Raw genomic sequence first — 15,024 nt, 5'->3', positions numbered from 1 at the left:
ACACCCTATCCTTTCTTTTTGGCTAAACATCCCATCCTATTTTTTTCAAGCACTTTCCTCCCCAACTCCTCAAACTCCAGTCCACTTCGTATGTCAAAATTTGTGCATATTAACATCGCTTTAGCGCCGGGCCATCACAGCCAAATCAATGCCTGACATGTTCAAGGCAACAGATCAGAAGCAATCAATCAATCTATCAGTTGTATTTATTGAGTGCTTACTGTATGCAGAGCACTGCACTAAAGCACCTGGGAGAGGGCAATACAATGTGTGGGAACATTTCCTGTCCACAAGGACTTACAGTCTAGAGGTGGAGACAGACATCTATAGAAATAAATGAATTATAGATGTCCATCAGTTGTATTTATTGAGCATTTAATGTGCATTAAGCACTGTACTATGTGCTTAGGAGAGTACACTACAACAGAGTTTGTGGACACATTCCTTCCCCACAAGGAGCTTACAGCCTAGAAGGGGATATGTACATAATTGAAGTGGATATGAGCTGTGGAGTTTTCTTTCAGGATCCTGACAAACTGATGTTTTTCACTCATTCACCTCCTTCCTCATGATTCCCCTGTGACTCCCCATGAACCACCTGGCAGTGTCCACTTCCTGCTCTCCCCCAACCAGCATTCCTGCCTCCAGGAAGGTGTTTGATCCTGAAATCTGCCCAATTATGGGCACCTTCACCCTATGTGACTCATAGCATCCTGGAATACAGGGAGGAATCCATCAGGACCCACAGTCACTTGACAAAATCATGGTTTGTAGTGGCTGAAGAATAGGGGGAAATTCAAACCTGTGCCCTGGGAAGCAACCAGCTAATTAGCTGATTAACCTTCCCATGGGTCTGAGCACACTTCCTTGGCAGAACCTTAAACGCTAATCTACTCATTGCTTTCCAATTGGCCCCGGTGATGGCAAGGAAGGAATTCCGTATACTGGATCAGGAGGCTCTTCTCTTCCAGGTGCCACCCCGTCAGGTTATACAAGTGGCATGGGGTGCCAGGGGCCATTCAAACTTGGAAATCTCCTCCACCACTGAGACAATACCAGTCCCTGAACCAACCGACACCATGGTCAACTCCTGCTGTGGACCCATCTGCTCTGCCCTGAGCTGTGGAAGAGACTGCTGCCAAGAGACCTGCTGTGAGCCCAGCTGCTGCAGCAGCCCTTGGTGCCCCCTGACCTGTTGCCAAGCCACTTGCTGCAGAACCACCTGTTGCCGCCCGACCTGCTACAGGCCCTGCTGTCCTTGACCATGCTGCATTTCCAGTTGTTGCTGACCCTGCTGCCCCCGACCGTGCTGTGTTTCCACCTGCTGCAGACTCTGCTGCCCCAGACCCCGCCACGTGCTTAGCTGCTGCCAGCCTTGCTGCCGTCCATCTTGCTGCTGAACCATCTGCTGCCATCCGGTTTGTGGGACATCATCTTGCTGTTGAGCAACCTCCTTCCATGCCAACTGCTTGCAAGCAGCTGAAGTCCAGGTTCCCTGAACCACTTGATGCTCTCTGACCACAAACACCACAACTGCCTGACAGCTACCTTGGGACCACAGTCCTCACCACCATGGAAACAGGTCCAGCCTCCCAGTCCATGGCCATCTTTCTCAGCCATTATTGACACTGGCTTCTAAATAGTGCTAAAGGGCCCTACAAATTCTGAAATCTCCTTGTCTTCATCCTTCTGCCTGGCAAGGGGACAATCTGAGCCTACTATTGGGTAGGGACCGTATCTATGTGTTACCAACTTGTACTTCCCAAGCGCTTAGTACAGTGCTCTGCATACAGTAAGCACTCAATAAATATGATTGAATGAATGAATGAATCTGTCAATCTGAGGAGGGACAGTGCAGTGTTCTCTGGTGATATCTCCGGTTTTGGAAGTCTCTCCTTTAGCCCACAGTTGGGTTTCCAGTTGCTGAATCAGCATCACCATCCTTCCCGTCTCACAAGCCCATAACCTTGACATTATCCTTCACTCTTCTCTCTCATTCAACACACAAATTCAATCCGTCACCAAATATTGTCGGTCCCAACTTCACAACATCGCTAAAATCCACTCTTTCCTCTCCATTCAAACTGCTACCACGTTTTATTGTTGTATTGTACTTTCCCAAGCTCTTAGTAGAGTGTTCTGCACACAGTAAGTGCTCAAATAAATATGACTGAATGAATGAATGAACCCAGTCCACTCTGGGATACTCAATGTCACTGACTATGAATGTGCCAGGATTACAGGACTTTGGGATGCCTGTCATGAAAAGTCCTAGCACTTTGCCAGATCATGGAAATTGTTCTTTAGGTCTTTTTGGCTTCAAAAACCCCAACACTTTCCTAATTGCTATATTTCCTGGTCCACCAGGTACAGAAGCAATCCTGCAGAATATAAAGGTTCATTTTATTGAAACCAAGTTGGAGGGTTTGGTGAATAAAATCTTGTCCAGGGGTGGGACTGGCAGCAAAGACCTAGTCTTCACTGTTGTCGCCCAACTCACAAAATCAGTTTCATCCCTCAGGATCCCTTTCAGAGACTCTGGCCTCTTCTTTCACAGACAGCCTTCCACCCCAGAGAACAGATCATTCAACATGGCAATGGCCCAGTAGTGGAACTTTCCCCTGGCAGGGATTGGGCCCCTAGGTTACTCAGAGTGGGTTATCCAAGCCCAGGAGTCAGACAGTCACATGACAGACCACGGCCCATGGATGGGGAAGCAAGAAACTGGCTGAATGTAAGTGATGTTCCTCAGGGGAGAGGAAGCATGTGATTTGGAAAGCCAAGAGCTGATTGGATGATTCTCGTGCCCCTGGGAAACACATTGGTCCCCTTGAGGAAGTTCAGGACATTTCATCCGGAGAAAACTTAATTGCCCCCTAATTTATTATGATAAATTAGCATACAAACAATTACAAGGATGTGTTTCCACTTCCCCCTCACCACAGCAGCCCCAGGGGGGTATAAAAGACAGGCAGTGCAGCATGGATGCAATCGAACATCAGGAACTTCTCCTTCCACCTGAACAACCGTCACAACCACCGCCACCATGGCCTGCAATTGCTGCTCCACTAGCTTCTGTGGCTTCCCGAGATTCTCCCTGTGCGGCTGCTGCCAGCCCTGCTGCCGCCCAGCTTGCTGTGTGTCTACTTGCTGCAGGCCCTGTTGTCCCCCACCGTGCTGCGGGTCCAGCTGCTGCCAGCCTTGTTGCCGCCCTACCTGCTGCGTGTCTAGCTGCTGCAGGCCCTGCTGCCCCCGACCCTGCTGTGTGTCCAGCTGCTGCCAGCCTTGCTGCCGCCCAACATGCTGCCAAACCACGTGCTGCCGCACGACTTGCTGCCGCCCAACTTGCTGTGTGACCCCTTGCTGCCAGCCTTGCTGCCGCCCTACTTGCGGCCCATCGTGTTGCTGCTGAGCAACCTGCCTGGCAACCAGTTCTTTCCCTCAGCGTCATGGCATTACGGATAGCAGTCCAGGAGCTCCCTGTTACTGACCTACCCTTCCCAGAGACCCCTGGAGAATCTGCAGTCCAGAAACTGGAATGGGATTTTCTGTAAACTCTGGTTTCCATCATTCACCGTCTCCCATGCAGGATCTTCAACCTCTTCTTCATCACACCTAACATTTTACGAGAAAAAACATAATGGAGAACTTTACCTGATCCTTTCCCTTTTTGGTTAAGAAATCCCCCACCGAGGTTCTTGTGAACCAAATTTTCTGAACCTGAAGTGATTGTTTCCATCGCAGCCCTCACTCTCTTTTTCCTGTGCTTCTCGGCCTGGTTGCTTCACAATACATGGTCCCATCCTGGGTTAAAAACATCTTCGTCTTTCCATTATCTTTTCATTAAGTGTTTGTCTTCAGTTTCTGTCCAAACACTCTGAGCTAAAGCTTTGTGACTGTCTCATCTTTCAGTTCCTCAGAATGTTCACCAATCAATCAATCAATCAATTAATCATATTTATTGAGCGCTTACTGTGTGCAGAGCACTGTACTAAGCGCTTGGGAAGTACAAGTTGGCAACATATAGAGACAGTCCCTACCCAACAGTGGGCTCACAGTCTAAAAGGGGGATTGCTGTGACTGCAGGCTTTCTGATTCACTGGTAAAGCCCCTGAGGCCACAGAGTCTCCAGGGCATGAAAATCCATTCATCTGCAAGATCGTGGCAGTGAATTTTCTTGTGAACTCTGGTGTGCACTAGGGAAAAATATCTGGGAGCACAAAGCAATGGTGGGGCACTCTGAGTATCTCCTTTTCTTCAAGTCTGGTCCAATCTGGGAAGGTTGTCCCAGCAGGCATGTTCCTGTCCAACTCAGGACAAGTAATATAGTACAGGGAGTCTTCTGTTTCAAGGCCACCACCTGCCCATGTTGCTGACAACTGACCTCTGTCAAGAACTCCCCCAAAATCTCAATTCCCCTGACCCAGAAGCCCAACATTGTTATCCAAAGAATGAGACAAGCAGTCAAGATGTCCCCATCAATGGCATTTACTGAAAGCAGAGGTATTGGAGCGCCTCTATCCCATTCTGACATTCCTGGGTCCTCTGGATCCAGTGGGATTGTGAGACCACCCCAAGGTGCTAAGAAGGAGAGAGAGAGGGATCACCACTCTTTCCCCAATTTCCCCTCTTGCTCCTCCCAACGGATCATGAACTTCCCGAGTCTGCCCTGGAAGTGGGTTTCCTCACCTCTGATGTCAGTTTAAGGTGGTGGGGCAATGCAGAAATGTATCTGTATACATGTATGTATCTGTGGGGGAGTTCACTGATCTAGAAGCTGATCAGTCCTTGCCAGAGGTAGGGACATCAGTTTAGATGTCATGACCTCTGTATCCCCCAAAATCCTATCGGATCATCCTCAGCGGTAGGGAAATCATCTTTTCACTCTGTGATTGCTGCTGAATCATCCCTGGAACTCCCTATGTTCTTTTGCGTCGGTTTTGTCATGCTTTCTGGAGATGTTGGGTTTATGTTGTTCTTGAGGTCTGATGGTCCTTCTCTGCAGCGTGGCTCAGTGGAAAGAGCCTGGGCTTTGGAGTCAGAGGTCATGGGTTCAAATCCCGACTCCACCAATTGTTAGCTGTGTGATTTTGGGCAAGTCACTTAATTTCTCTGTGCCTCAGTTACCTCATCTGTAAAATGGGGATTAAGAGTATGAGCCCCCCGTGGGAAAACCTGATCACCTTGTAACCTCCCCAGTGCTTAGAACAGTGCTTTGCACATAGTAAGTGCTTAATAAATGCCATCATTATTATTATTATTACCACTCTGCCTTTGAACTTCTTTCACCCTTGTGCCACTGGTCATACCTGTCTCACCCCATTCTCCTGTTCAGTGAAGAGAACACCGCTCTGGAAATCAGGAGAGTTGCCTTCCATTCTCATATGCTCCAACTGGCTAAAGGGAGAAAAGACAACACTTACACTTAGCAATGTGCTTCATCGTTCTTTAACTCATCACAACTAAATTCCTGCCCAAGTGGGAATATGCACTGATGAGCGCACATGGTGCCACCCAAGCCACTAGCATGATATTCTGTTCCTTTGCACAAATTCTCAGTTCTAAAGTTTCCTGACCCATCGTCATTCATTGTGGTGAATGGTTTCCTCATCATCATACCTCAAGGCCCAAGGCTACAGTATCAGGCCAGACGCCCCATCCTTTCTTTTTGGCTAAACATCCCATCCTATTTTTTTCAAGCACTTTCCTCCCCAACTCCTCAAACTCCAGGTCCACTTCGTATGTCAAAATTTGTGCATATTAACATCACTTTAGCTCCGGGCCGTCACAGCCAAATCAATGCCTGACATGTTCAAGGCAACAGATCAGAAGCAATCCATCAGTCAATCAGTTGTATTTATTGAGTGCTTACTGTATGCACAGCACTGCACTAAAGCACCTGGGAGAGTGCAATACAATGTGTGGGAACATTTCCTGCCCACAAGGACTTACAGTCTAGAGGTGGAGACAGACATCTATAGAAATAAATTAATTATAGATGTCCATCAGTGGTATTTATTGAGCATTTAATGTGCATTAAGCACTGTACTATGTGCTTAGGAGAGTACACTACAACAGAGTTGGTGGACACATTCCTTCCCCACGAGGAGCTTACAGCCTAGAAGGGGATATGTACATAATTGAAATGGATATGAGCTGTGGAGTTCTCTGTCAGGATCCTGACAAACTGATGTTTTTCACTCATCCACCTCCTTCCTCATGATTCCCCTGTGACTCCCCATGAACCACCTGGCAGTGTCCCCTTCCTGCTCTCCCCCAACCAGCATTCCTGCCTCCAGGAAGGTGTTTGATCCTGAAATCTGCCCAATTATGGGCACCTTCACCCTACGTGACTCATAGCTTCCTGGAATACAGGGAGGAATCCATCAGGACCCACAGTCACTTGACAAAATCATGGTTTGTAGTGGCTGAAGAATAGGGGGAAATTCAAACCTGTGCCCTGGGAAGCAACCAGCTAATTAGCTGATTAACCTTCCCATGGGTCTGAGCACACTTCCTTGGCAGAACCTTAAACGCTAATCTACTCATTGCTTTCCAATTGGCCCCGGTGATGGCAAGGAAGGAATTCCGTATACTGGATCAGGAGGCTCTTCTCTTCCAGGTGCCACCCCGTCAGGTTATACAAGTGGCATGGGGTGCCAGGGGCCATTCAAACTTGGAAATCTCCTCCACCACTGAGACAATACCAGTCCCTGAACCAACCGACACCATGGTCAACTCCTGCTGTGGACCCATCTGCTCTGCCCTGAGCTGTGGAAGAGACTGCTGCCAAGAGACCTGCTGTGAGCCCAGCTGCTGCAGCAGCCCTTGGTGCCCCCTGACCTGTTGCCAAGCCACTTGCTGCAGAACCACCTGTTGCCGCCCGACCTGCTACAGGCCCTGCTGTCCTTGACCATGCTGCATTTCCAGTTGTTGCTGACCCTGCTGCCCCCGACCTTGCTGTGTGTCCACCTGCTGCAGACTCTGCTGCCCCAGACCCCGCCACGTGCTTAGCTGCTGCCAGCCTTGCTGCCGTCCATCTTGCTGCTGAACCATCTGCTGCCATCCGGTTTGTGGGACATCATCTTGCTGTTGAGCAACCTCCTTCCATGCCAACTGCTTGCAAGCAGCTGAAGTCCAGGTTCCCTGAACCACCTGATGCTCTCTGACCACAAACACCACAACTGCCTGACAGCTACCTTGGGACCACAGTCCTCACCACCATGGAAACAGGTCCAGCCTCCCAGTCCATGGCCACCTTTCTCAGCCATTATGGACACTGGCTTCTAAATAGTGCTAAAGGGCCCGACTTAAATTCTGAAATCTCCTTGTCTTCATCCTTCGGCCTGGCAAGGGGACAATCTGAGCCTGCTATTGGGTAGGGACCATATCTATGTGTTACCATCTTGTACTTCCCAAGCGCTTAGTACAGTGCTCTGCACACAGTAAGTGCTCAATAAATATGATTGAATGAATGAATGAATGAATCTGTCAATCTGAGGAAGGACAATGCAGTGTTCTCTGGTGATATGTCTGGTTTTGGAAGTCCATTCCTTTAGCCCACAGTTGGGTTTCCAGTTGCTGAATCAGCATCACCATCCTTCCCGTCTCACAAGCCCATAACCTTGACATTATCCTTCACTCTTCTCTCTCATTCAACCCACAAATTCAATCCGTCACCAAATATTGTCGGTCCCAACTTCACAACATCGCTAAAATCCACTCTTTCCTCTCCATTCAAACTGCTACCATGTTTTATTGTTGTATTGTACTTTCCCAAGCTATTAGTAGAGTGTTCTGAACACAGTAAGTGCTTAATAAATATGACTGACTGAATGAATGAACCCAGTCTATTCTGGGATACTCAATGTCACTGACTATGAATGTGCCAGGATTACAGGACTTTGGGATGCCTGTCATGAAAAGTCCTAGCACTTTGCCAGATCATGGAAATTGTTCTTTAGGTCTTTTTGGCTTCAAAAAACCCAACACTTTCCTAATTGCTATAATTCCTGGTCCACCAGGTACAGAAGCAATCCTGCAGAATATAAAGGTTCATTTTATTGAAACCAAGTTGGAGGGTTTGGTGAATAAAATCTTGTCCAGGGGTGGGACTGGCAGCAAAGACCTAGTCTTCACTGTTGTCGCCCAACTCACAAAATCGCCCAACTCACAAAATCAGTTTCATCCCTCAGGATCCCTTTCAGAGACTCTGGCCTCTTCTTTCACTGACAGCCTTCCACCCCAGAGAACAGATCATTCAACACGGCAATGGCCCAGTAGTGGAACTTTCCCCTGGAAGGGATTGGGCCCCTAGGTTACTCAAAGTGGGTTATCCAAGCCCAGGAGTCAGACAGTCACATGACAGACCACGGCCCAGGGATGGGGAAGCAAGAAACTGGCTGAATGTAAGTGATGTTCCTCAGGGGAGAGGAAGCATGTGATTTGGAAAGCCAAGAGCTGATTGGATGATTCTCGTGCCCCTGGGAAACACATTGGTCCCCTTGAGGAAGTTCAGGACATTTCATCCGGAGAAAACTTAATTGCCCCCTAATTTATTATGATAAATTAGCACACAAACAATTACAAGGATGTGTTTCCACTTCCCCCTCACCACAGCAGCCCCAGGGGGGTATAAAAGACAGGCAGTGCAGCATGGATGCAACCAAACATCAGGAACTTCTCCTTACACCTGAACAACCGTCACAACCACCACCACCATGGCCTGCAATTGCTGCTCCACAAGCTTCTGTGGCTTCCCGAGATTCTCCCTGTGCGGCTGCTGCCAGCCCTGCTGCCGCCCAGCTTGCTGTGTGTCTACTTGCTGCAGGCCCTGTTGTCCCCCACCGTGCTGCGGGTCCAGCTGCTGCCAGCCTTGCTGCCGCCCTACCTGCTGCGTGTCTAGCTGCTGCAGACCCTGCTGCCCCCGACCCTGCTGTGTGTCCAGCTGCTGCCAGCCTTGCTGCCGCCCAACCTGCTGCCAAACCACGTGCTGCCGCACGACTTGCTGCCGCCCAACTTGCTGTGTGTCCCCTTGCTGCCAGCCTTGCTGCCGCCCTACTTGCAGCCCATCGTGTTGCTGCTGAGCAACCTGCCTGGCAACCAGTTCTTTCCCTCAGCGTCATGGCATTACGGATAGCAGTCCAGGAGCTCCCTGTTACTGACCTACCCTTCCCAGAGACCCCTGGGGAATCTGCAGTCCAGAAACTGGAATGGGATTTTCTGTAAACTCTGGTTTCCATCAGTCACCGTCTCCCATGCAGGATCTTCAACCTCTTCTTCATCACACCTAACATTTTACGAGAATAAACATAATGGAGAACTTTATCTGATCCTTTCCCTTTTGGTTAAGAAATCCCCCACCTAGGTTCTTGTGAACCAAATTTTCTGAACGTGAAGTGATTTTTTCCATCGCAGCCCTCACTCCCTTTTTCCTGTGCTTCTCGGCCTGGTTGCTTCCTAATAAATGGTCCCATCCTGGGTTAAAAACATCTTCGTCTTTCCATTATCTTTTCATTAAGTGTTTGTCTTCAGTTTCTGTCCAAACACCCTGAGCTAAAGCTTTGTGACTGTCTCATCTTTCAGTTCCTCAGAATGTTCACCAATCAATCAATCAATCAATTAATCGTATTTATTGAGCGCTTACTGTGTGCAGAGCACTGTACTAAGCACTTGCGAAGTACAAGTTGGCAACATATAGAGACAGTCCCTACCCAATAGTGGGCTCACAGTCTAAAAGGGGGATTGCTGTGACTGCAGGCTTTCTGATTCACTGGTAAATCCCCTGAGGCCACAGAGTCTCCAGGGCATGAAAATCCATTCATCTGCAAGATCCTGGCAGTGAATTTTCTTGTGAACTCTGGTGTGCACTAGTGAAAAATATCTGGGAGCACAAAGCAATGGTGGGGCACTCTGAGTATCTCCTTTTCTTCAAGTCTGGTCCAATCTGGGAAGGTTGTCCCAGCAGGCATGTTCCTGTCCAACTCAGGACAAGTAATATAGTACAGGGAGTCTTCTGTTTCGAGGCCACCACCTGCCCATGTTGCTGACAACTGACCTCTCTCAAGAACTCCCCCAAAATCTCAATTCCCCTGACCCAGAAGCCCAACATTGTTACCCAAAGAATGAGACAAGCAGTCAAGATGTCCCCATCAATGGCATTTACTGAAAGCAGAGGTATTAGAGCGCCTCTATCCCATTCTGACATTCCTGGGTCCTCTGGATCCAGTGGGATTGTGAGACCACCCCAAGGTGCTAAGAAGGAGAGAGAGAGGGATCACCACTCTTTCCCCAATTTCCCCTCTTGCTCCTCCCAACGGATCATGAACTTCCCGAGTCTGCCCTGGAAGTAGGTTTCCTCACCTCTGATAGTTTAAGGTGGTGGGGCAATACAAAAATGTATCTGTATGCATGTATGTACCTGTGGGGGAGTTCACTGATCTAGAAGCTGATCAGTCCTTGCCAGAGGTAGGGACATCAGTTTAGATGTCATGACCTCTGTATCCCCCAAAATCCTATCGGATCATCCTCAGCGGTAGGGAAATCATCTTTTCACTCTGTGATTGCTGCTGAATCATCCCTGGAACTCCCTATGTTCTTTTTCGTCGGTTTTGTCACGCTTTCTGGAGATGTTGGGTTTATGTTGTTCTTGAGGTCTGATGGTCCTTCTCTGCAGTGTGACTCAGTGGAAAGAGCATGGGCTTTGGAGTCAGAGGTCATGGGTTCAACTCCCGACTCCACCAATTGTCAGCTGTGTGATTTTGGGCCAGTCACTTAATTTATCTGTGCCTCAATTACCTCATCTGTAAAATGGGGATTAACAGTATGAGCCCCCCGTGGGACAGCCTGATCACCTTGTAAGCTCCCCAGTGCTTAGAACAGTGATTTGCATGTAGTAAGTGCTTAATAAATGCCATCATTATTATTATTATTATCACTCTGCCTTTGAACTTCTTTCACCCTTGTGCCACTGGTCATACCTGCCTCACCCCATTCTCCTGTTCAGTGGAGAGAGCACCGCTCTGGAAATCAGGAGAGTTGCCTTCCATTCTCATATGCTCCAACTGTCTAAAGTGAGAAAAGACAACACTTACACTTAGCAATGTGCTGCATCATTCTCTAACTCATCAAAACTAAATTCCTGCCCAAGTGGGAATCATCATCATCATCATCATCATCAATCATACTTATTGACCACTTACTGTGTGCAGAGCACTGTACTAAGCGCTTGGGAAGTACAAGTTGACAACATATGCATGAATATGCATGGATGAGTGCATATGGTGCTGCCCAAGCCACTAGCATGATATTCTGTTCCTCTGCACAAATTCTCAGTCCTAATGTTTCCTGACCCATCGTCATTCATTGTGGTGAATGGTTTCCTCATCATCATACCTCAAGGCCCAAGGCTACAGTATCAGGCCAGATACCCCATCCTTTCTTTTTGGCTAAACATCCCATCCTATTTTTTTCAAGCACTTTCCTCCCCAACTCCTCAAACTCCAGGTCCACTTCGTATGTCAAAATTTGTGCATATTAACATCGCTTTAGCTCCGGGCCGTCACAGCCAAATCAATGCCTGACATGTTCAAGGCAACAGACCAGAAGCAATCAATCAATCTATCAGTTGTATTTATTTAGTGCTTACTGTATGCAGAGCACTGCACTAAAGCACCTGGGAGAGTGCAATACAATGTGTGGGAACATTTCCTGCCCACAAGGACTTACAGTCTAGAGGTGGAGACAGACATCTATAGAAATAAATTAATTATAGATGTCCATCAGTGGTATTTATTGAGCATTTAATGTGCATTAAGCACTGTACTATGTGCTTAGGAGAGTACACTACAACAGAGTTGGTGGACACATTCCTTCCCCACAAGGAGCTTACAGCCTAGAAGGGGATATGTACATAATTGAAATGGATATGAGCTGTGGAGTTTTCTTTCAGGATCCTGACAAACTGATGTTTTTCACTCATCCACCTCCTTCCTCATGATTCCCCTATGACTCCCCACGAACCACCTGGCAGTGTCCCCTTCCTGCTCTCCCCCAACCAGCATTCCTGCCTCCAGGAAGGTGTTTGATCCTGAAATCTGCCCAATTATGGGCACCTTCACCCTACGTGACTCATAGCATCCTGGAATACAGGGAGGAATCCATCAGGACCCACAGTCACTTGACAAAATCATGGTTTGTAGTGGCTGAAGAATAGGGGGAAATTCAAACCTGTGCCCTGGGAAGCAACCAGCTAATTAGCTGATTAACCTTCCCATGGGTCTGAGCACACTTCCTTGGCAGAACCTTAAACGCTAATCTACTCATTGCTTTCCAATTGGCCCCGGTGATGGCAAGGAAGGAATTCCGTATACTGGATCAGGAGGCTCTTCTCTTCCAGGTGCCACCCCGTCAGGTTATACAAGTGGCACGGGGTGCCAGGGGCCATTCAAACTTGGAAATCTCCTCCACCACTGAGACAATACCAGTCCCCGAACCAACCGACACCATGATCAACTCCTGCTGTGGATCCATCTGCTCTGCCCTGAGCTGTGGATGAGACTGCTGCCAAGAGACCTGCTGTGAGCCCAGCTGCTGCAGCAGCCCTTGTTACCCCCCGACCTGTTGCCAAGCCACTTGCTGCAGAACCACCTGTTGCCACCCAACCTGGTGCAGGCCCTGCTGTCCTCGACCATGCTGCATTTCCAGTTGTTGCTGACCCTGCTGCCCCCGACCTTGCTGTGTGTCCACCTGCTGCAGACTCTGCTGCCCCAGACCCCGCCACGTGCTTAGCTGCTGCCAGCCTTGCTGCCGTCCATCTTGCTGCTGAACCATCTGCTGCCATCTGGTTTGTCGGACATCATCTTGCTGTTGAGCAACCTCCTTCCATGTCAACTGCTTGCAAGCAGCTGAAGTCCAGGTTCCCTGAACCACTTGATGCTCTCTGACCACAAACACCACAACTGCCTGACAGCTACCTTGGGACCACAGTCCTCACCACCATGGAAACAGGTCCAACCTCCCAGTCCATGGCCACCTTTCTCAGCCATTAGGGACACTGGCTTCTAAATAGTGCTAAAGGGCCCGACTTAAATTCTGAAATCTCCTTGTCTTCATCCTTCGGCCTGACAAGGGGACAATCTGAGCCTGCTATTGGGTAGGGACCGTCTCTATGTGTTACCAACTTGTACTTCCCAAGTGCTTAGTACAGTGCTCTGCACACAGTAAGTGCTCAATAAATATGATTGAATGAATGAATGAATGAATGAATCTGTCAATCTGAGGAAGGACAATGCAGTGTTCTCTGGTGATATGTCTGGTTTTGGAAGTCCCTTCCTTCAGCCCACAGTTGGGTTTCCAGTTGCTGAATCAGCATCACCATCCTTCCCATCTCACAAGCCCATACCCTTGACATTATCCTTCACTCTTCTCTCTCATTCAACCCACAAATTCAATCCGTCACCAAATATTGTTAGTCCCAACTTCACCACATCGCTAAAATCCACTCTTTCCTCTCCATTCAAACTGCTACCACATTTTATTGTTGCATTGTAGTTTCCCAAGCTCTTAGTAGAGTGTTCTGCACATAGTAAGTGCTTAATAAATATGACTGAATGAATGAATGAACCCAGTCCACTCTGGGATACTCAATGTCACTGACTATGAATGTGCCAGGATTACAGGACTTTGGGGTGCCTGTCATGAAAAGTCCTAGCACTTTGCCAGATCATGAAAATTGTTCTTTAGGTCTTTTTGGCTTCAAAAAACCCAACACTTTCCTAATTGCTATATTTCCTGGTCCACCAGGTACAGAAGCAATCCTGCAGAATATAAAGGTTCATTTTATTGAAACCAAGTTGGAGGCTTTGGCCAATAAAATCTTGTTCGGGGGCGGGGGGGGACTGGCAGCAGAGACCTAGTCTTCACTGTTGTCTCCCAACTCACAAAATCAGTTTCATCCCTCAGGATCCCTTTCAGAGACTCTGGCCTCTTCTTTCACAGACAGCCTTCCACCCCAGAGAACAGATCATTCAACATGGCAATGGCCCAGTAGTGGAACTTTCCCCTGGAAGGGATTGGGCCCCTAGGTTACTCAGAGTGGGTTATCCAAGCCCAGGAGTCAGACAGTCACATGACAGACCACGGCCCAGGGATGGGGAAGCAAGAAACTGGCTGAATGTAAGTGATGTTCCTCAGGGGAGAGGAAGCATGTGATTTGGAAAGCCAAGAGCTGATTGGATGATTCTCGTGCCCCTGGGAAACACATTGGTCCCCTTGAGGAAGTTCAGGACATTTCATCCGGAGAAAACTTAATTGCCCCCTAATTTATTATGATAAATTAGCATACAAACAATTACAAGGATGTGTTTCCACTTCCCCCTCACCACAGCAGCCCCAGGGGGGTATAAAAGACAGGCAGTGCGGCATGGATGCAATCGAACATCAGGAACTTCTCCTTCCACCTGAACAACCGTCACAACCACCGCCACCATGGCCTGCAATTGCTGCTCCACTAGCTTCTGTGGCTTCCCAAGATTCTCCCTGTGCGGCTGCTGCCAGCCCTGCTGCCGCCCAGCTTGCTGTGTGTCTACTTGCTGCAGGCCCTGTTGTCCCCCACCGTGCTGCGGGTCCAGCTGCTGCCAGCCTTGCTGCCGCCCTACCTGCTGCGTGTCTAGCTGCTGCAGACCCTGCTGCCCCCGACCCTGCTGTGTGTCCAGCTGCTGCCAGCCTTGCTGCCGCCCAACCTGCTGCCAAACCACGTGCTGCCGGACGACCTGCTGCCGCCCAACTTGCTGTGTGTCCCCTTGCTGCCAGCCTTGCTGCCGCCCTACTTGCGGCCCATCGTGTTGCTGCTGAGCAACCTGCCTGGAAACCAGTTCTTTCCCTCAGCGTCATGGAATTACGGATTCCAGTAGCTCCCTGTTACTGACCTACCCTTCCCAGAGACCCCTGGGGAATCTGCAGTCCAGAAACTGGAATGGGCTTTGCTGTAAACTCTGGTTTCCATCATTCACCGCCTCCCATGCA

General features: G+C 48.8%; 3 pseudogenes; all 3 read left to right on the top strand.

Moving 5' to 3' along the window:
* The first annotated feature begins 1,079 nt into the window (after window positions 1–1,079).
* On the top strand, window positions 1,080–3,412 carry LOC119934692 (annotated as a pseudogene).
* Window positions 3,413–6,730: 3,318 nt separating this feature from the next.
* On the top strand, window positions 6,731–9,164 carry LOC119934691 (annotated as a pseudogene).
* Window positions 9,165–12,505: 3,341 nt separating this feature from the next.
* LOC119934689 lies at window positions 12,506–14,853 on the top strand (annotated as a pseudogene).
* The last annotated feature ends 171 nt before the right edge of the window (window positions 14,854–15,024 follow it).

The sequence above is a fragment of the Tachyglossus aculeatus genome, chromosome 11, assembly GCF_015852505.1.
Source record: "Tachyglossus aculeatus isolate mTacAcu1 chromosome 11, mTacAcu1.pri, whole genome shotgun sequence".
NCBI classification, from domain to species: Eukaryota; Metazoa; Chordata; class Mammalia; order Monotremata; family Tachyglossidae; genus Tachyglossus; species Tachyglossus aculeatus.
This window is presented reverse-complemented; position numbering and strand designations above follow the sequence as displayed.